The following is a 22,779-nucleotide window of genomic DNA, read 5'->3' as shown; positions in this document are numbered from 1 at the left end:
AAAAAATTTTATGGTGCTGTAATAGAAATTTTTTTTATTCCGTTGCTCAGCAAAGATTTTAATTAAAATCCTTAATTTAGGTTACCACAATTTAAAATAATGTATTTATTTTAAAATTTTATGCTTTTTAGTATTATACTTTCTAATTTTATACTTTTAAAAGTTTATAAATTTTACACTAATAATTTTTTATACTTTGGATGATTGCATAACGTAGCTTTCTTTGCCGATTTAATATTCTTGATTAATGATAGGAATAATATTGATAGTATAATTTAAACAGGTGAGAAAATTAAAAGTAAAATTTTAAAATTAGAAAATCATTAAATTCCTAAAATCAGGCAAAATTTTCATTTTACCACGCTTGTAAACACAAATATGGGAAACTAGAAGCATTGTTTACAAAAATATTAGCTTCATTACAAATTATTTTTGAAATTAACAATTAATTAAATATAATAGGTTAAATTAAAATTAAAAAGAAGCTTTCATTTAAACTGTTTAATTAATAGAGGATAGGCTCTTATTCGTATGCATAAAGGTTAGAAAAATTCAATATCCTTATTGACTACAAACATGTTTAAGTAACTTTCGTAATAGGAATAAATTAAAATGAAAAAAAAAGCTAAATTAAAATGCTGAACTAATAGAAAAAAAAGTACTTAATTCTCGAGAAAAACTATAAAAAAATTACTTATTATTAATAATGCCATTGCAGTTTATTTAATTTTAGTAATCTACTATTAGTTTTAGTAATCTTTAGTAGTAACTAATTTTTTTTTTTATAACTGTCATCGAACAGCCGACCCACTTTAGGGCTTACTGCTACTAATGTTCAACTCTGCAGACTTATAATTTTGAACCTACTCCGAAAAATAAGGAAACACCTGGATCAACTATTGGGTCAAATTTCTCTCCGCGGAGGACTTTTTGATGGAACTAAACCTCATTGGCGTTACACGACGAGGAAAACCACGAAAACTGCCAATTGTTTGCCTAACGGTAGGGGAACTCTGCCCCATCACCCGTCTACCGCTGAGGAAATTTTGCTTCTGGACTATGTTCGTTGCGAGGCGGGAGCGGTATTGGCATCGATCAACCAGCTCTGGGATTCGAACAAGGTTCACCCCATTGGGAGGCAAGCGCTCTATTCCCTGAGCCACCAAACATTTTGTTTTATAACCGTCGTTGAACATCCGACCTAATTTTATGGGTTTACGACTACTAATGCTCAACTACGTAGCCTTGTAATTTTGAACCCAATCATAAGGGAACTCCTGGATCACATATTGGGAGAAATTTGCCTTCGTGGAGGTATTTTTGATATAACTAACCCGCATTTGCTTTACACGGAGAGGAAAACTACGAGAAACTCCCACGGTTAGCCTGATGGCAAGAGGATTCTAACTCATAGTCCGTCTAATACTGAGGATATTTTATCGTCAGCACAGTGGATGCAAGCCGGATGTGGAATTCGTATTGACTGGGATTCGAACCAGGTTCGCCTCGTTAGAAGGCGAACGCTCTATCCCCTGAGTCATAGCGGCTCATACTACTGCTGTTGGTGTCCAGATACCTTGGTGGAAATAGGTCTTTTTGGTCCAACAAAAGGGATATGAAATATAGATTATTTTAATTTTTGACTATCAGTAGTTGACATTGAGTAATAGCATTAACTCAAATTTTACTGAATATAATTAATCTTAATATTGAAGGAACGAACTTCTAAAAACATGCTTTGCTTAATCAGATAAAATATAGCTACAGGGAAAGAAACAATTAATAAAAAAACAAATAATTTGTTTTATCTTGATTATTTGCTTCAGTATATATCAGTATTGCAATATTTTGTAGTGTTGAATAATACTTATTTATTGATCCCTTACCTTTTTTACACCTTGTACGAAGAACACGTTTATTCAGATAGCTCTCAATAAAATTAAAAACATTAAATGTGTAAACACTTACTTTCTCAAATTCGACTTTCTTTTTCTTCTAAAATGCTTCAGAAGTAGTTCAAAATGTCCCCGTACTACCGTCGTTGATTTTGTTTCTCTTTTAGCATCCTTGATTACATTTTCCATAGCTTCAAATGGATTTGAATATAAAATTTTCTGACGAGATATATATTGGTTATTCAGCATCTTAGACGTTCTCTGATCTCCATTCGTAAAATAAAATGATAAATTACATGTTCCTACGCTTTTTGTGATCCGTAATTCGCTGTTCCTGAACCTGCGCTGTATCGCAAAGGAGTAACTTAAAAAGGTTGGCTTTACCGTTAATGTAAGGTAAATCTTATTTAAAAGCTTTCTAATTAACATATTAATTGACTGATCTCTTGATTGGTTTTAATTTCTTTTACGATTTTAAATTTTATGTTATCATTATTATTAAGATGCAAAATCGGATATTCTAACTATTTATAAATATTTCATATTGTATACATTTACTAAAAAGCGACATCAAATGTTCGAAACATTTATTTTAAAATATTTCATATTTTATAGACTTACACTATTACACGTAGTTCCTCACAATTACGTATGTGATATTACATCTTTCTTACTTGAGACTTACTCTAATTACCATTTAATATAAAAAAGCATTTTGTTTCAAAATATTTCATATTCTATTGATTTTGTTTTTAAAAAAAATACTATATACACATTTTTCAAATAATTGATTAAAATAAGTAATATTAAATAATCTGAACAATTAACTAAAATATTTTATATTATACACATTTTTTTACAAATTATGTCTAACACATTTTTGTGTACATTTATTATTTGCATTGTATGCATGTATTATTGTCAACTGATTCATGGGAGCGGGGTATGCAGCTTCAAAAAGACCAGGACTCTCTCTATCTCTTCCTGGCGACAGGCAGACCAACACTTGCTTATCCCGACTGGCCGGTGGACACCTGAAAAGTCTCACATTTTCTGCTAATCAGAAGATCTTTCCTCTTTGCTCTAAATGCCAACAAAACCAAACATCACCTGAGCACATCTTGAACTGTTTAGGGCTGGACTGGAATGACATTCCTGTCCCCTTTTAGTTTCGGACTTCCTAACTGTCGACGGATTTATTGATCTAGTCTGACTCCGTCAGACCATATGGGAATTAGCAACAACAACATGTATTGTACATTTGTATACATTTATTAGATACATTGTATGCAGTTATTATACATTCGCATGCATTTATTACGAGATTACTACGATTTTAAAATAATTAATATTTTATTAATTTTTAAAGAAATCTAATAAAAACTGTTTATCACTTTCAATTCAAAATCATTTAAGTAAATAAAAAAAAAGATATCTCTAACTAAAGATACGACAACTTTCGAAATATTTTAATCAGTTACGAGTAAGAGCCAGAGGAAAAAATAATAATAAATACAAATAAAACAGTAGGAATAGAAAAAAAAAATTGCGGTAATTGCGGGGTATCAATTCATCACCCTTTCCTTAGAATTAAACGAACTGACAAAATAAGCGTCAGAACCACTCCAAGTGATAATTAGGGAAACATGAGAAATCCCAAAGTCTCACCAATGAAAATACTTTTGGGTAGATATCGTTAAAAATTCAATTAAAAGTAAACAGATATGACACATACTTCAACGGAGTTAATTTAGGCTTTAAATGAAAATGACACTTGAAAAGGTGGCGATAAAATATTCCATTCAGATAAATAGAGTATTAAAACTAACTCTTAGAATGTTTCTAATTATTATGACATTAAAAGAAAACTACGTATAAAGTACTCTGAAAAAATTCTTCTCCGACAAATTTCAAGAGGTGTTATTAAGTCTTTTATTGAAATATACACTTTATCGAAAATAAATCACAATAAATTGATTTACTTACGTAATATATATGAATTGCATAATTGTTTTAAAAATAATTATGTTATATCTAACCTAACAGCAAACTATACGCATTTTTATATTTGTACGCATTTTTATATTTGTACGCATTTTTATAACTATGCGCTTTATTCTAAGCATTGGATTTAATATTTTTAACTTTATATTTAATAACTTAATGTATTTTAATTTTCAATTATATACGTGATTATTATTTTTCGATCTCGAAAAATTTTTGCGATCCTATGATATATGCGTATAGGGCTAGCGTGAATGATTTCCTATAAATTTACTGAAGAAACTAACGAATTATTATTGTGTATATATGTGACTAATTTTTTTAATTAAAATTTGAACATTGGCCTGCATTTTGAATGATCCAGAAAATTAATTTGGATGCTTATTTTTTTTACAATCTCTACTTCAATAATAGTTATTTTTAAATCTCTACTTCAATAATAGTTTAGTTAAACGCACTACCCGTATTAAGGAACTTGACGGGACACAACACGAAGACTGTCTAAAACTATACGACGAGAAAAGTTCTTCGGAAATGTACACAGAAGAGCCATTGCATTATGATCACCTTCCATCTATAACAATGGGCTCGCCCAGGTTTTCATGGTTTCTCGCCCAGGAACAATGTTTTCATGGGGCACATTAGAACCCATAAATCTCATAGAACAATCTCTGACGTCTGTAAGCTACTTGAACATAGTTACAGACCAGGTTCACCCATTCATGGCAACTGTTTTTCCTGTTGGAGATGGTGTTTACCAACAGGATAATGCACCATGTCATAAGGGTCGAATCGTCATGGATTGATTCGAGGAACATTCCAGTGACTTTCAAGTCATGTCTTGGCCCCCAAATTCACCTGACCTTAATCCAATAGAGCATTTGTGCTCCTACTTGGAGAACCAAATCCGTGCTGCCACGCTACCCCCTCGCAATGAGAGGGAATTGCAGGACCAGTTGGTGAGTGCTTGGTACCAGATACCTCAGACTACCTATCAGCACCTTGTAGAATCAATGCCACGGCGGGTGCTAGCAGTTTTGAGGGCTAAAGGTGGTCCTACATGTTTTTAGCAGGGTGGTCGTAATGTAATGGCTCTTCGGTGTACATACTGTATGGTACTGACATTTCTTTTAAAAAAACAACATAGTTCTACTAAATAAATAAAAAATATGCGGTATTTGAAAAATTCATTTGTTAACTTTACCGTTAATAGGGTAACATTTTGCCAGAGATTTTGATATTCAAAATTATAATTCTTATTACCTTACATTTTGAAAAATATATCAAATTGAAAATAAACGAAACCAAATAAATGCTTTAAATTCAACACTTTAATAATGCCATGCTTTAAATTTTCATGGTAAAACTATCAAGTTCTACCTCTGCGAATGCTAATTTCTCCCATTACTTGATCCAGGATTCCCTTGGTTTCTAGATTGGGTTCAAAATTACAAGGCTAAGGAGTTGAACATTAGTAGTCATAAACCAAGAAAAAAATTGTGTCGCTGTTCAACGACGGTTATAAAATTGTTCAGTAAGAGCCGTGGTGGCCCAGGAGATAGAGCGCTCGCCTCCCAAGGAGGAAAACTGGATTCGAATCCTGTCGAAGGCTGGTTGATTCGAATTTCTCACCCGGCTTGCACCAACCCCACTGCTGTAGTAGAATATCTTCAGTGGTTACGGGAGAATGGGATTGACACCTCTTGCTGTCAGCAGGCTAACTATTGGAGGATTTCGTAGTTTTACTCTCCATGTAACGAAAATGCTGGTTCGTTCCACCAGAATGTCCCTGAGAAGGCAAATTTCTCCTAATATTAGATACAGGAGCTCTCTTGTTTTGTGGATTGGGTTAAAATTTACAAATCAAAGGAGTTGAACATTGTCAGTTGTTAACTCAAACTGGCTGTTTAACGATTTCTATAAAATAAAATTATTTAGTAAATATTTTCATATTGCCTTAAAATAAGAAATATCAGAATATATAAATAAAATAATATTTCTAATTAATCCAAAGATTCGTCGAAAATTATTGTTAAAGTAACTAGAAACTTTATCATTTTATAGATTATATTTATGTTTAAAATTACTTATTCATTTAAAAAAACATTTTTTTTAATCATTGCATTGGATATATAACATGGGAATTTATTCAGCAACTCTATATATTGAGAATGTAGGATTTATTTGTGAATTTAAAATATTTGCAGCGGAATTATTCCTTTTTCATTTGCGTCACCAAAATCTTATATTTGTTCCAAATAAATGCCTTGAGACACGTCAACTCGAAAAAATAAGAGATTAGTTTTCTAAAATCACGCGATCAGCATTAGACTAGTTCTTACTACTTGAATTTGTTTTTCTTTTTTATCGAGAAAATCGCCTCCTCTGAATAAACTTACCATTGGTGTAAAGAACGAAAACACTTAAGAGAAATCGATAATACCTTGATATAGTTTTTTTTTCTCTCGTATTTTTAAGTCATTTTTCTCAAGCGTAAGATTGAATCACTATGGTATGATTAAAAATGTATGTTCCGAAACACATAAATACTTTGTATTGAACCATTTTTATATTACCGCTTCAAAACGAAAATTCAAGGAAAATTTAAATTCCAGATTTATTTCTGATTTTTATATTTAGTAAAGACAGTTTCTTTGAGCTATTGAAAAATATCTATTTCTATAAATAATTTATCTGATTTAATGCATCAGGGATTTTCTTGAGTAATAGGACTCTATAATATAATAACATTTCAGTGTGATTCAGGCAGGACTATTAAGCAGGTTTGGTAACTATCTCCATTTTTTTCAAAGAATTTTAGATGATAATCTAAAAGCCTATTATAGCAGTTTTATTTTAAACCCAAGTTGCATACACAAAGTAAAATTTAATTCAAAATTGTGAAAGAATAGAAAAATGTGCCATTTTTGGCCAAAACTCACAAATACAAATTTTTTAAGAAACTGAAAAATTATATCTAGATGATGCTCCATCAGTAAGTATTGAAAATTGTATGATGCTGTTTTTCCTACCTTTATTTTTGTGTTGTTTTTTCTTTCTTTTCTGAAATCTGTATTTTATAACATTTTCAGCAAAACAGATCATTCTTTACCATTGAGTCTTTCAAGTTTATAATTTTTTAAAATAATTCTGCATGTAACTAACTATAGGAGTATGTCATTAAATATTTTAATGAAAAAGAGTGTTTAGAAATGTAAAAAATATGGAAGCATAACGGTAAAAATTAGAGCAAGTCTAAATTAACGAGATTAAATTTTCAGGCAAACTATGATTTTATTGGCTCCTCCTCTAAGAAGACTGTTTAAAAAATAAGACTATAGCGTATCTACAAAATGTTTATTTAAAGCAGTTTCAGTTTTCACAGCATATTATTAAGGTCACATCAGATGAAAATTGTCTAACAAATAATGCTTTGATGCAAAAGGAAATCATAAAATAAGTAAAAATTCTTTGTTTAAATCGATAATTTATTGCAATCTTTAAATGTCACAAAAATATCTGGTGTAAAACTTAAATCTTTTTATAAATAATTCTAGGAAACACATTTCTAAGATATTGTTCGTGGAAAGTGATTAATTTTCTTCCCCTCTTTTAAGGGGCATAAAATGGAAAAAATTTTTTTAACCATTTAGTTAAGGGGTTGATTACGTTACCTTTTTCATGACTAATAATATTGTTTTTCTTTCAATAATTTAAATAAACATGATTTTTAGAAGAAAACACCAAATTTAAAAGTGCTGTTTCTGAAAAAAAAATATAAAAACAAATTGTAGATATTGAAAAGCGTCCATAATAAAAACGAAACTTTATTTAAAAATAAAAAAAACCTCATAGTTAATTAATGCTTCGCATTGTTACAATAAGCATAAAACCTTATCCAAGAATGGAATGTTCCATTTATCAGAAAGAAATTGCTTTCCACAACTTTCTACATTAGCTTTTTCTTTACACCTGCAAAAGACAAGCAGGCATAAGTCTATTCTTTTTTTTTCTTCATTATCACTCCCTACAAGATCGGGAACTAAAACAGCCCCCAAAATAAATAGAAAGATTTCCGATTGAACATTTTATCCAGGGCCCGACTTCATTTTGGGAAAAAAAAGGAATGGTTTTTCTACTCTTTTCTCCTTGTGGTAACCTAGCAACAGGTCTTGAGAACATAAAATGCACTTTGTATCTCTTTTCCGCTGTTAGATTTTTGAGACTCAGATGGGAACCTCTCATGGGAAAATAGAGTCGAATTCGAGGCTGATAGAAGGAACTGTAAATGATGTGTTCACAATTTAAAAGAGAATGTTTTACCTAAAGACTGTATTTTTAACAAAAGCAATCTATTTAAGCACTTCTGAGCAAAGGAATCTTATTGTTTATTTTTACGTTCATGTTTATTTATTTATTTTTGAGTTGGAATGTTATTGAAGTGTTATATTTTTTTTCTTAATGTGCTTAGACATATTATAATTTCAATTCAATGGATTCTGTTAATAAGTATAATTAATTAAAATAGTTTGCCAGCTTAAAGATTAATAAGATTAAAATTATTAATAAGTCGATCTTATTAAACGAAAACAATTTATTTAATAAGATCAGTAAATAAAACTTTTTTATTTTTTTATTTTCAAGTTGTATTTATTTATTTTTTTAATTCGAATATTTTAGAGAAATGTTAGATTTCTTTTTCAAAATGGGAAGCGGTTTATTATAAATATAATTCAATGGATTTCGTTAATAAGTATATTTTTTAACTAAGCTATTTTGCCTCCTAATAGACACTACATTTTTAACAAAATCAATCGATTTAAATGTTTCACAGGAAGGGGAACTTACTGTTTAATTCTATGTTCAAGTTTTATCTATTGATTTATTTTTGAATTAGAATATCTTAAAAGTGATATAGTTTTTTTTATTGGGTTGAGGCTTATTAATAAATAAAACTCAAAAAATTTTTTAAAATTTTTTTTTCAATAAGTATTTTAACTAACTTAAATATTTTGCTTGCTTTGCGACTACATTTTTAACAAAAGAAATCTATTTAGGTCACAAAGAAACTACAACTTATTGTCTATTTTTATGTTTATTTACTTTTCTTTTTTAATGAGATATTTTAGAAGTGCTACACTTTCTCTTTATATGATGTTTACTTATAAATAAGAAGTATGTAATGAATTTATTAATTATATGCAGAGGTATACACTGACTACTTTCAATATTAAGTTCAAAATAATCATTGTATTTATAACAAAAGAGCAACTAACTATAAAAGTTAAATGAATTGCTCTAATAAATGCAATTGAGGAATAACATTTACGTATGAGTTTTAGAAAACTAATATTTTGTGTACTTATGTACAACGCGGTGTTAAGTATTTTAAGAATAATAGCGTTATATTGAACCTTGCATCATTATTCATTTAATATGTTATTAACATTTGAAATACTTAAAAAATGCATAGTAAATAAATATATAATATGAATATATACTGATGAATGTATACAGATGAATATATATGATATGTTATACTAGTGCATTAGTTATAATATTTAGAAAATAGTTAATAATTTTTAAATTTTCGAGATTTGAAAATTATTTTAGAAACTTAATATTATTTTTTTGGGTATAATTAATTCATAGTATTAATTATAATAAATATTCTAGATCTTCATAATAAATCAAAATGATTTTTGATTGAGCTACCAATATTTTAAATAATCTATAAATTCTCTTATTAAGCAGTATAAACTCCGGTATTTCTAAATCGATAAGAAATGCTACAGTTATTCTTTTTTTTTAAGTAATTATTTAACAGTGCTAAAAATTTATTGTACGTTAAGTATTTAGATATGTTTCGCTAGATTATCTTAATTAATAACGGACTACTTATATACGTATTTAATTATAACGTTATCTTAATTAATAACGTAAGTACTGTTAAATTCTTAGTTATACGCTAAGTATTTATTAAAATTAATTTTGTATTTTTATAGAAATAAAGAAAATAGCTTACACTCTTCTCCTTTTTAAAACCTAACTCGGTACCAAGAAAATTAAAATATATCTATTATGCCTTTTACACATATTTTTAAAACTACTAAAACACCTTAAGACATTTTATATTAACAATGAACAATTAAAACATTTCAGAAAATAATTAAAATCTACATTACAAAGGTTTAAAAATAATTAATTTTCACTTCATAACACAAATATTATAAACCCAAAACTTTTCAAAAAAACGAAAATAGCTGTGAAATTCTGAAATTATCTGAAATGGCTAGGAGCATCATCACAATTTCTTTTCGGCATCGTGTAGTGATGTAGTTAGCAATGTAGTTACATAAGTGTGGCGTGTTTAAATATTTCATACATTGCATAAACTCTGGAATAAATTAGTTTTCGTCTGATCTCAGCACCACATAAATTAATTAAAATTAAATGTAAATCCCAGCGATAACTGGTAGATAGGAATTCCGCACCTGGCTTGCATTGACCACAGTGTTGACGTAAAATACCATGGGTTAGAATACCCTTACTGTCTGTTTAATTACGGGTGATTTTCGTGTGTTTCTCCTCTGTGTAACGCAATTGCGAGTTATTTGAATTTAAAAGTCCTCTGCAATACTTGATCCAAATGTTCCATTGTTTTCTGGATTGGGATTAAAATCTCAAGGCTGATGATTTAACCATGGATAATCTTAAACTCAAAATTGCATCGGCTGTTCTACAGCGGTTGAAAAGTAACTAATAACTAAACTGATAAACTTTCTTCAAGCGTCTTTTAAGAATATTATACTTCTTAACAAGCTTGCACTTTTGAGAACAATTTGAGAAGCGCAAGGAAAGAAATATTGGCATTACTTGGTAGACTTCAGTTTCATTCTCAAAGTATGTCAGACAAAATAAGAATGTTTAGTAACAGGCTGTGACGGAAGTTTTGTGTCTCCGTCAGTAGCCGCCAATTATCGTATAGTGTTATACATGAATGTTCATTTAGGCTACTGATAAAAGTAAATGGATGAAACAAAATGAAAGTCTCCAGGAAATTAACACGAATCGTGAATATGAAAATCCAATTTATTAAGCAATATTTCCTGAAGACTGTAGAGAATGGCCATCAATACAAATCATCATGATAATTACCAATTATCAAAAATAAATCCCTTGAAGGGATCAAGGAAATATAACTCCCACATTAAGAAGTTTTTGTTAGGATTGCATATCTTTTTGAACCGTTAGGATGACTGGGACAGGAACCCCCGAAAGGGGACTCCTAGTCACCACAAATTTTGAATTCCAAGTGAATATAATTATTCCCAACGGACGTAGAAAGTATGGGTAGGAGATCCATAATTTGGCGATTTTATCATAATATATCATAGCCAAAACAAAGCCAACTAGCATATCAATATGGGTTTAAAAGAATACCTTGGCGATCACGAGTCGCCAACAAATTTATGAGAATTATTGCAACCGAAACATTTAGCAGTTGGAAATTTAGATTAAAGTAAAGATTAATTCTAAAAAGTTATAAATAGATTTTTGTTTTTGATTAGAGTCGACAGTGAATTAATAAGTCGGCATAATAATGAAATAAAAAGTATCCGTTACATTGATTTAGAAGAGAAGAAATAAATATTTTATGTTCGTTTAAAAAGATTAAGTTTTTGATTTATTTTAAATATAATTCTTCTATTAATAAAAATAAGCTTAAGTAATGAAAGATATTTTAAAAGGATAGAAAATAAATATGTAATGCCAATTGTGGCATCACACAGGCTCAACGTAGAGTGGCATGTTTGATCACGAACAGTGCTGTTAAAGCATTTCTATTTTTTTAAAAAAAAGAAATTATTAATTCTATTGGAAAGAGATTGCATTAAAGCGAACACGACCTGATTCCTAAAGTCCCTCGTCTAAAAGCAAATGCTAACTTTGACAGCATTGATTATGCTTCATAATGTATTCAGTTATTCACGGTTGCCCTAGAAGTTATTTTCGATAAGAAAAGAAAAGCGGCCGAAGAAACTCCGGGGGAAAATGCCTTTTTCTTCCATAAATCCATTTCTGTAATCGGTGCTCGCAGGCTATTCGATCCATTCTGGAGAACAGTCAAGGTTATCAAAAATATTCCTATGGAGGAAAAGTAAATATCGAAAAATAAAATGAAAATCCAACGTCTTCTGCGACGTTTACCTTTCCATCACATAGATTCTTCTTTATATTGCACTTCCCACTGCCATATTTTATTTGTCTGTTATCATCTGACAGTTTTCGAATGAATCGAAACGTCCTGTTTGGAATAATACATTCCAGTCAGTGCCCATTTATCTTTGCACTTAAATTGTTCTTATTTCATTTACTGCTTCTTAGAAGTCAAAAGCGGAGATTTTCGCCATAGAAAAAGAAATTTGTATTCATTTATTCCTAATTCACGCTTGCAATTTATGACGGTATTTCCGTTTTATGGATAAACTTTTACGACATTGTAGGAAAAGTGTTTTATTTTTCTAAGCTATCACTTATTTTGAAGAAGAAGAAAAAAAAGAAACTGTTTCTTTGAGTATAATGCATTTTTCAATTTTAGAACAAACTAATTTTTTTTATAGATTTTCTTGTGAAAAAAGCATTGATATCATTCACATAAAAATCATGAAAACTTTCAAATTTTTTTTTATTTTCTTTTGATAAAAACAAGAAATTTCATCTTTTGCACTTTCATTAGGGTAAAATTAGTTGATGGCAATATTCAGTAAGATGTTTGATACAAAAATTGTAATCCACTTGCTTTTATTCTATTTAATTTTAAAGAATGTATACAAAAGTTCAATTTCTAAAATTTGCAGTGACTCTCTCACATTTAATTAATACTTCTTTATTTTTAAAATTTCCATTACCAGATAAGAACTATGTTTTGGTTTAGTTGTTGCTTTCTCGTTAGAGCTACGCTAATGAGCTATTATCAATGACATTGGACATATTCTTAATAATCTGAAGTACAAAATGGTGCATACGCACACTATTCAGTCAGAAAATTAGATCAGAGGGGGGATGGTAACCTTGTTGGTGACACGCCACTCTCTCTAACCACCAAAACTTGCTTGGACTTTTTCTCCCTGAAACTGCCAAGAAGACTATATTAGAAGACTATATAGAAGACTATATTATATTAGAATCGATTGTGTACCATTAAAATAACTAGAGAATTCCAGAAACATAAGTACTGTCACACACCCAGCACTTAGCCCAGGAAATGAAACCCCGTTCTCACCACGCCAAATGAGCATCGTGTTAACTTTGTTACTCATGGACGAAGGAAGAAACTTACAAGCCCAGAGAGAAAGGAGAAATCAAAGCAAAATCGAAAGAAGCATTGAAATCTGAAAAAAATTGGATAAATATGACAACCGAAGCTGACGTCTTCAGGGGGCACCAGCTCCGGAAGTCATAAAAGCAAAAAATTTTCTATCGAGAGAGCACGACAAAAAGTCTAAAATTGCTTCCTCTGTATGAGTTCCGGAGCTGGTGCTCCCTGAAGACGTCAGCTTCGGCTGTCATATTTATAAAAAAAAATTTGGGATTTCAATGTTTCTCTTGTTTCAATTCCTTTCGGATTCCCTGCTGCTTTGCGCGTTTTTCCTTAGGAAGTATTATTATTTTTAATATCCTTTAAAATTGTGAATTCTTTTCTTAACAAAATCAAAAGAAATTTAGCGAGCCCCTTTGGCTCAGAAGATGGAACATTCGTCTCCAAATGCTGACCCATGTTCAAATTCTAGCATTGGCTGGCCAATAGGGATTTTGTACCCGGCTCGCAAAGACCAAAGCGGGGACGTAAAAAGTCCACAGAAAGTAGAAGGGTCCCTTCTTACCACTATGCTAACCATGGAAGGTTTTCAAGGTTTTCCCCTCCCTGTATCGCAAATTCAAATTAATTCCATCGAAAAGTTCTCCGCGAAGGTTAATTTCTCTCAATATTTTCCTTTGTCATCCGGATTAGTATTAAAATTACACGTCTAGGAATTCAACATTGGTAGTCTTAAATTCGTCGATAGTTCAATGACGGTTATGCAATTAAATAAAAAGAGAACGGTGGTAGATCAGGGAATACAACTTTCACCTCTCAATAAATTGACCAAGGTATGAATCCCAGCTGTGGCTGGTTGATACAAATTCTACTTCCGATTCACACTGTTCATAGTGGTAGCGTAAAATATCCTCAGTAATAGACTGACTATGGATTATAATTCCCATGCAGTTGGATTAACCATGGAGGTCTTCGTTGTTTTCCTCTTCATGTAACGCAAATATGGGTTAGTTTCATCAAAATCCACGTTATCCACGAAGACTAGTATGTCCCAATGCTTGATTCAGGAGTTCCCTTCGATTATATAAACGCTAAACGTCGATTATATAAACGCTAAATGGTTAAAAGTTCAAATATGTGTTGCAAATTAATCTATTAATTACTTCAAAAGAAACTTTGCAGACACGAAATAAAGGTAATATAAAAATTCCTCTTCACTAACATACAAAACGAGTGCCATCTAAGCATTAAAGCTAATTACTCAAATTAATATAATGTTTTTTTTAAGTCTGCATTAAATCAATTCCTCAATCGAAAAGAGTCGACTATTACGTTAGAAAACTTATATTTGGGAGCAAATTAAAATGCGCAGATTGTGAACGCTATGACACGAGCTGTTTAAATAATTTGGAGAAATTTAAAATTTTCGCCAAACGGACGCTTGCTGATAGGAATTAAACACAAAAAAAAACAAATTTTAGCTTAGTTTTGCTTTGTCAACGTAGAAACTATTCAACAACGTATAAAAAACTTAAATTCAACACACTTAAATTCAATTGAGTGCTCATTAAAATGTCAGATGTTATTAAAATAGTATATGTTACATACTTACTGTTTGGGACATAATAGGATTTTAAATTATGTTATTCAATTTACGCTTGGTAGCAGGTTTAAATTCATATCCCGCCTTGTAAGCTTAATGAGTTTTTGAAAATTATTCGGTAAGCCATAGAAATAAGAATTTCATAGTGTAATCGAGACCAACTATTCTAGACTAGATTCTAGATAACTATGCTCTAGAACAATTTATTTCGTCTGAATTTCCATGGAAAAGATCTTAATTGGATTTCTCGCATTACGATTTTTCTACAAGATTGAATACAGCAGTGAAAACGAGATTAGTCAAGATGAGTTTTATTTACTTTGTCAAGGATGCTTAATAATTTATATTCATGAGAACAAAAAAATATTTTTATTTAATATTGAGATAAATTTAAAACTTCAATGAGTTAAAATTCATACTTAAAACTAAAGTACACACCAAAAAAAATCTTGCGTGTTAAGAAAAGAAGTAACTCAAATTTAATGAAAAACATAAAATTAGCATGTTTTTGTTTTCTACCAAAATAATTGGGTATTTAAAAATTCATATATTCAACTATATATACCAAATATCATCAAATTCTATATCTATCAGAATCTATCAAATATATACTCCGAAGAGCCATTATATTATGACCATCCTCCATCCATAACAATGGGATCGTTCAGGTTTTCATGGTTTCTCTCCCAGGAACAATGTTTTCATGGGGCACATTAGGACCCATAATCCTCATAGAACAATCCCTGACGTCTGTAAGCTACTTGAACATAGTTGCAGACCAGGTTCACCCATTCATGGCAGCAGTTTTTCCTGCGGAAGGATGGTGTTTACCAACAGGATAATGCCCCATGTCATAAGGGTCGAATCGTTGAGGAACATTCCAGTCATGTCTCGCCCCCCAAATTTACCTGACCTTAATCCAATAGAGCATTTGTGGTCCTACTTGGAAAAACGAATTCGTGCTGCCACGCTACCCCCTTCAGGTCAATGCCAGTTTTGAGGGCCAAAGGTGGTCCTACATGTTATTAGCAGGGTGGTCATAATGTACTGGCTCTTGTATATATATATATATATATATATATATATATATATATATATATATATATATATATATATATATATACACCGAAGAGCTAAAAAGACTGGTATACCTGCCTAATATCATGTAGGGTACCCGCAAGCACGCAGAAGTGCCGCAACACGACGTGGCAGGGATTCGATCAATGTGTGAAGTAGTGCTGGAGATAATTGACACCATGAATCCTGCAGGGCTGTCCATAAGTGGGAGTAAGAGGGGGAGGGGAAATCTTCTGAACATCACGTTGCAAGGCATCCCAAATATATTCAATAATGTTCATGTCAGGGGATTTTGGTGGCCAGTGGCACTCTTCTGAATTTAGACACTTCCGCTGGCCACCAAAATCCCCTGACATGAACATTATTGAACATATTTGGGATGCCTTCCAACGTGATGTTCAGAAGATATCCCCAACCCCTCTTACTCCCACTGGTTTATGGACAGCCTTGCAGGTTCACGCTGCTTCTGCGGCGCAAACCCGGCGCTTCTGCGTACTCGCGGGTATATACATACATATATACACATATATCTGGACAAAAAATTAGTCTCCCTAGTGCCCAAGCACCGATGAATCGTTAGGTTTCGTTAGATGACGCAATGGTCAAGTGACGTGCTCAATTGCTTGCACACTGCCTCAACGTGATAAATGGCAAATAGCTATCAGAAAGATATTTTTGTTTGAAGCGGAAATTGTTTGTAAATATAGGTAACTGTAAGGATGTGACAGAGTCGCAAAAGGGGAAATTGTGTTTGGCCATATCTATGGTCATACGGTGAATTAAGCAGCTGGATTTGTTGGTGCTTAAATGTGAACTGTTCAACGTGTCTACAAGCAGTGGTGTAATACACGTGTTCAAGAAGAAGACGTCAGAATTGTGGTCGGAAAAAGATGCTGCATGAAAGGGACCGGAGACGTGTTTCACGACTTCTCAATCGAAATCGCTTCAAAATCCGACAGGAATTGCTTCAGTTATTAAATGAAGGTACATCCCAATTCGTTGGTGAGAAAGCATTGTGACGGGAGCAGCAAGCAATGGACATTTGGAGTCGAACATCTCGTTAGAGGCCATTGCTCACACATGCACATAAAGCTCCGCTGCTTCAGTGGGCCAGAAGTCATCGAACGTGGAGAGTTGCAGACTGGCGGAATGTAACATGGTATAACGAATCACCTTTTCGCCTTTATTCAAAAGACGTACGTCGTCGAGTGCAACGGTGAGAAGAGAAAGCATTTCATCCTGACTGCGTGCAATGTCAGTTTCAAGCCGAGAGTGAGTATATCAAGTTTTGGGACGCTTATCTTATTATGGATTGAGCCCCCTCACAAAGGTGGCTACTAACACGAACCAGCATGTTTATTTGAACATTCTGAATGTTTAGATGTTGCTTTTCAGTCGACATCTTCATGAAGAGTGTGTTGTCGATACCCCTATTTTTCAAGAAGACCACAGCAAAGTTCATAGGGCAGGAAGAATATGTGACTGGTCTTATGAACACTCAATTTCATCTCGACTGGAATGCAAAGTCACCTGTGTTCAACCCCATTTAAAATTTGTGGGACGTGTTGGAACAACGGGTAAAACGCCGAAATCAACATCCTCGCTATTTGGTGGATTTGGGCGATCACATCCTCAACGAGTGGCTTACATTGGATTCGACGTACCTGCAAAACCTTGTGGACTCCCTTCCTAACCGAATCCAGGTGGTTATCGCATCTAAAGGCGGTGTTACATGTTATTAAAGGATATTTTTCATGATTTCTTGAAGGGTGAGTAATTTTTGTCCGTTGTGCTTCATATATATATATATATATATATATATATATATATATATATATATATATATATATATATATATATATATATATATATATATATATATATATATATATATATATATATATATATATATATATATATATATATATATATATATATATATATATATATATATATATATATATATATATATATATATATGTATATATATATATACTACTTTATACAGTGTTTCAGTAGAACGAAATGACATAAAACTCACCAAGTGAAGATAATTGCAAGTCAAGTTCCATTCACATCTTATTTAACCAACCATCCATCTTTTCCATGTGGTATTAATTCTTTTTTATAAAAGTATAAATGGAGTAAGATTTTCGAGTTAAATACGTAGTTCAAGTTTCTTTTTTATATCTACCACACATTTGTTTGATTTTTGTACAAATGGAGCATAACTGATCTAGTTTTAATTTTTTTTCGAGTATCCATCTGCAGCTTGATGCTCATATACTTTAGTTGAAAACTCTGCCCCAAGTTTGACGAACCTATCCTCAGCCTGCGAGTGACTTAAGTATTCTTTAATGCGGATAGTCTCAGAATGGGTGAATAATTTAAAACCACCGTCACTTAAGTCTAGCAGCATAGTGTTAAAATATAGATTAAAAGGTTATCTTCCACAGTGAGAAATTTCTAACAATCTTTTTCTTTGGGATGGGTTGGCTTGCTTTGACGTTCTGTACTACCAAAGTTCGCAGTTGACAACAGTTTGCTCTATAGAAAAGGGCAAGTAACGGTATACCTATTTGCCAAGTCTTCTGGACAAAGTACCAAGGGGATTATGTGATTGCAGTTCAAATGCGTAACACATACTTTTGGTTGAAAGGAATTTAATGAAAAAGATCAAATTTCAAACTTTTTTAATCAGTTATGCGTCATTTCTTCAAAAAACCGGATTTTAAAATTGTATTAAATTTTAAATCTACTTAATTCAGACTGAAATACTGACAACAGAAATTAGATACAAATATAAAACCATTCACTGATTTGCTATTCCTTTGTTGCACACTCACTTATTTCTTCGCTTTCTTGCGCTCCCATTTATTTATTTACATATTTGATCACTCATTCACAAATATTTCAATCACTTTGCTACTTACCCACACACTGCTATCCCATTTATTCAGTGACTGACACACTCATTCGCATAATTATTCAAAAACAGGTTAACTCATCTCCTAATTGCTTTCTAATTATTCAAATTTACTCATTCAAAGATTTATCTATTCATTCATATTTTCCCTCATTAACTCACTTTATCAAAAAGATCTATTCTCTCTTATATTGTATAAATTATAATATGGAATTTCAATATTTAAAATTTTGAGTGAATTTCTTCTTCAAAAATTTTCTAACATCATGACACTTTAAAATAAAAAGGGCTCATGTCTTAAAATTTCAACTCAAATATGATAAGACTACTGCCATTTGCCAGTATTTTTTTTTAATTTCGTTTTATGTCAAAATCTTTGTGAAACAATCTATATCCGCATGTTTACCTCATTTGTATCATCATCCTTATAAGGAGTGGTTGTATAAAATATTTTACAATGAATTTTCGTGCAAGATAGCGTACACAGCCATTTATTAAATTCAATTATACACTTCGTTTCACCCCTAAAAATGCAAACTAATTAATGTTGCCAAAAATAAAATGCATAGTGTGTACAAAGGAATGCCAATTTATTCTAAAGGTAAAACTTGTTAACTCGCGATCTTCAACTGCAACGCTAAGAAGCGTCATCTAATGTCTAAACTGCGTGTCTTAGAATAAATTTTAGGACTAATACTTCAGAGTCACATAATTTATATTCGAGAATTTTCTGAGAAAAATAGAATAATTACATTGCTTTTCTTAGGAAGTTAAAAATCATTTTCCTCCTTCCGTTTGTTTAGCGTGGCACGTGGATAAAAGTTGGTGATAATATAAGAAGCTTTAAATTTTTAAGCTATGAACAGAATTAAGTATTTTTGATTGCTCTTGAACTTTTTATGAAGAACAGTTCATAATCACAGGTACTCATTATTTTGTCTCACTAAATAAGCCAGAAAAAAAACTAATAATTATCTTATAAATTATAGAAATTTTTTTTTCAATTACACTGCAAAATATTCTGTATCAAATTATGGTAAAAAGTATCGTTACTTTAAGTGCAACATATGTAAAATCCATTTCACTTTAAAAGCCACCTCCACCTAAAAAGGGTATACCGTGATTTTATACAGTAAAATTTATTTATTGAGAGTGATTCAGTAGACAATTTGCAGTAATTGTTACTGTAAAAATTAGGGTACATCAGATTTTTTTGTTCCGCATCATGTTCCAATAAAAATGGATTTTACGATAAAAAGCAAAAATTACTGGCACTTTTACTGTAATTTGTTCCTGAATGTGAATCACTGTGAATTTTTCACTGGGTGCTTAAAGCGATATTTAGTTTTGATTTTCCCTCGCATGTGATATTAAAATTTTGAATGTATTATTCATCAATTTCTACAATATTTAATCTGAAGTTATATTGACAAATGTGGTTCTTAGAAAAATTGGTGACAAAGGATGATCGGCAGTAATAGGTTGCTTAGATTTGTTTTTTAATTTTCTATAGCAAACTTTTATATTAAAATAAAATAAGATATATTATCAAGATTCATGTGTGAGTTGTATATTTTAATAAAAACTTAATTGCACAGTATTATGGTTCACACTGAGTGTAAACATGCTTAAGTTTTTTTTTGTCTCAATAGCAAATAATTCTCTGCGAAATAAAATTGAAGGTATTGATATTATGGTTCCATGTTAACTAATATTTCTGAAATTCTATACTGTGAAGAAAAGTATACTTAAAACAACCGGAATACTGTAAAATGTGCTGTGTTTTGGTCTCTGTGGGAACATTAAATTGCTCAGTGCAATTTTTACCGAAGTGCTTTAGTATTGGTTTCCATAAATTTAACAATTTAATACGGCTTTATAAAATGTGATAAAATTAGTAAATGCGGTATAATTATTAATTTTATCATGAAACCTTAAATCATGGCATAGAAATAATTTTTTGAGTTAAATTTGTTTTCCCAGTTTCTAATTTTTTTACTAAATGTGTTGTATTTAGGAACTATAATTTCGAAAACCAGAATTTACGATAAAACCGTTACTATATGAATGAAAAAATTCTTAAGTGGATGGTTTAAATACCATGTACTTTACCATGTTTTTTACTGGAAGTGTTTCTTTATTTGTTTATTTTTAACTTGAACTGCTATAACCATACAGTATGGTAACTTGTTAGAATTTTGTTTTCCGTGTAGAAAGTTCGCTTAAGAATCTAAAATGACGGACAGGATAGCTGCAAGAAGCTTTTTCATTGTGTTTATATTATAATCAAAAACCACTTATTATGATCAAAATTTTGTAATATTTTAAAATTTTATTGTTTTTTATACAGGATGCTCTGTAAAAATTGCCTTTATTATGATTGCCATATGTAGAATTCTTATCAAAATTGAAGTAATGAAAAATTTGCTTAGCATGTGTTCCAATTTTAAAAAAAAGACAGTTAGGAAAAAAAAAACAGTTATCGAAATCTGCCGAATCATTATAGGGAGGAAGGTAAAATATTAAACATTAAAACCAGTTTTATAACCTGAAGGGAATCGGGAGTGTTTCTAGAAATCGTATTTGAGCACTTCTATGTTTTAAAATGAAACAGGCTTTTAAGTTCATAGTCTAACCTTCTATCAATAGGGATTCGTCATATTTCAGCATTGTTTTACTTCTTTTAATATTAAGATGCATCTTTTAATGGGCATTTCTCTAAATTCATTTTTCACAAGAAATTCAAAAAATAGACACGATGTGGTCAATACAAAACAACTTACATATAGCGTTTCTTATTTATAGATTTAAATAAATTTTAACCCTCAAACTGCAAAGGTTTAATAAATAACACAAATGGAAAACTGGGAACTCCACTTCCTTTAAAAATAATCGTAAGAATGTTATTATTATTATAAAAATTGTAATAAATTATTATTTGACCCAAAATAATTTTACTGAGACTTATGTTTTCCTCTTAGAGTAAATATAAATTTGCAGTGCTGATATTATTATGTCGTCAATGATCCCCCTCTATAATTTTCATTGTTTTTTCCTGAAAACAATGCTTTTTTAAATATTAAATACATGTTAGCAACCAATTTTTTTATTATTCCGAGAAATATTTATACGCATAGTACTGAAAAAAATAAGATATAGCAGAAAATTAACAAAAATGTTTCACGCCAATAACAAAGTGTAGATAATTATGAACTTCGAGTAAAAAAGTAAGTTTTTTTTTCGTCTGTAATGCTTCTTATTCACCAAAAACAATGAAAAATGCGGTTACTAACACATATCATGAAAATCAGAAGTTAAATAACTATTTTTAAGAAAATATTTTCATATAATTGAAGTAAGGCCCATAGGATCTCACTTTGCAAAAGTAAGGGTTAAACTAACTTTTAAAACTACGCAATAAAAAATACTGAAAACAACATAAGAAACAAAAAAAAAGTTAAAGAAAGCACTCACTTTTATTCTAAAGACTTTTTTCCTCTTTTACTTCATCCGTGACCTCATGTTCAGTAGGGAAATTTAAGCCCCAATCTATTTTTTGAAGATAACTGCATAGTTTCTTCATCTTCTTTTTCGGGAAAAAAAGATAAGAAAAAAATTCTAATGGTGCATCATGTGGATTGTAGAAGCAGATAAGGAATTCATTGGTTGAGATTTCCATTCTCGGGGAGATATGGAAATCTGAATCATTTGTATTCGCCCCACTAAGTCTTTTCTGTGCAATAGTTGTTCTCCTCCCTAGAAGAGAGCTTAAGAATTGTTTGACCCATTTTATTTTGAAAATAAGTTTTATTCCTTTCTTCAAAGGAAAGGGGAAAATTATGGCCGATAGATTTTAAATCTTATGAGAATTCTTTTATTTCATCATATTTTCGAGAAAACTTCAATTTTGAAAATATGTTCAGGGGAAAAATTTTTTGCATATTATCTAGAT

General features: G+C 30.9%; 1 protein-coding gene across 1 annotated transcript in view; it reads right to left on the bottom strand.

The window, feature by feature from the left end:
• Positions 1-22,385, bottom strand: part of LOC122271675 (uncharacterized) — a 119,189-nt gene extending 96,804 nt beyond the window's left edge. Inside the window, exon 1 of the mRNA XM_071180888.2 lies at positions 22,302-22,385. The gene's annotated coding sequence lies outside the window, so the exon portion shown is untranslated. The remainder of the gene's footprint in view (positions 1-22,301) is intronic.
• Between the last annotated feature and the right edge of the window lie 394 nt (positions 22,386-22,779).

The sequence above is a fragment of the Parasteatoda tepidariorum genome, chromosome 8 (genome assembly GCF_982258835.1).
Source record: "Parasteatoda tepidariorum strain Cologne lab strain chromosome 8, Ptep-v5.0, whole genome shotgun sequence".
Taxonomy (NCBI): domain Eukaryota; kingdom Metazoa; phylum Arthropoda; class Arachnida; order Araneae; family Theridiidae; genus Parasteatoda; species Parasteatoda tepidariorum.
Note: the sequence above shows the minus strand (reverse complement) of the source record. Positions and strands in the feature narration are given on the sequence as shown.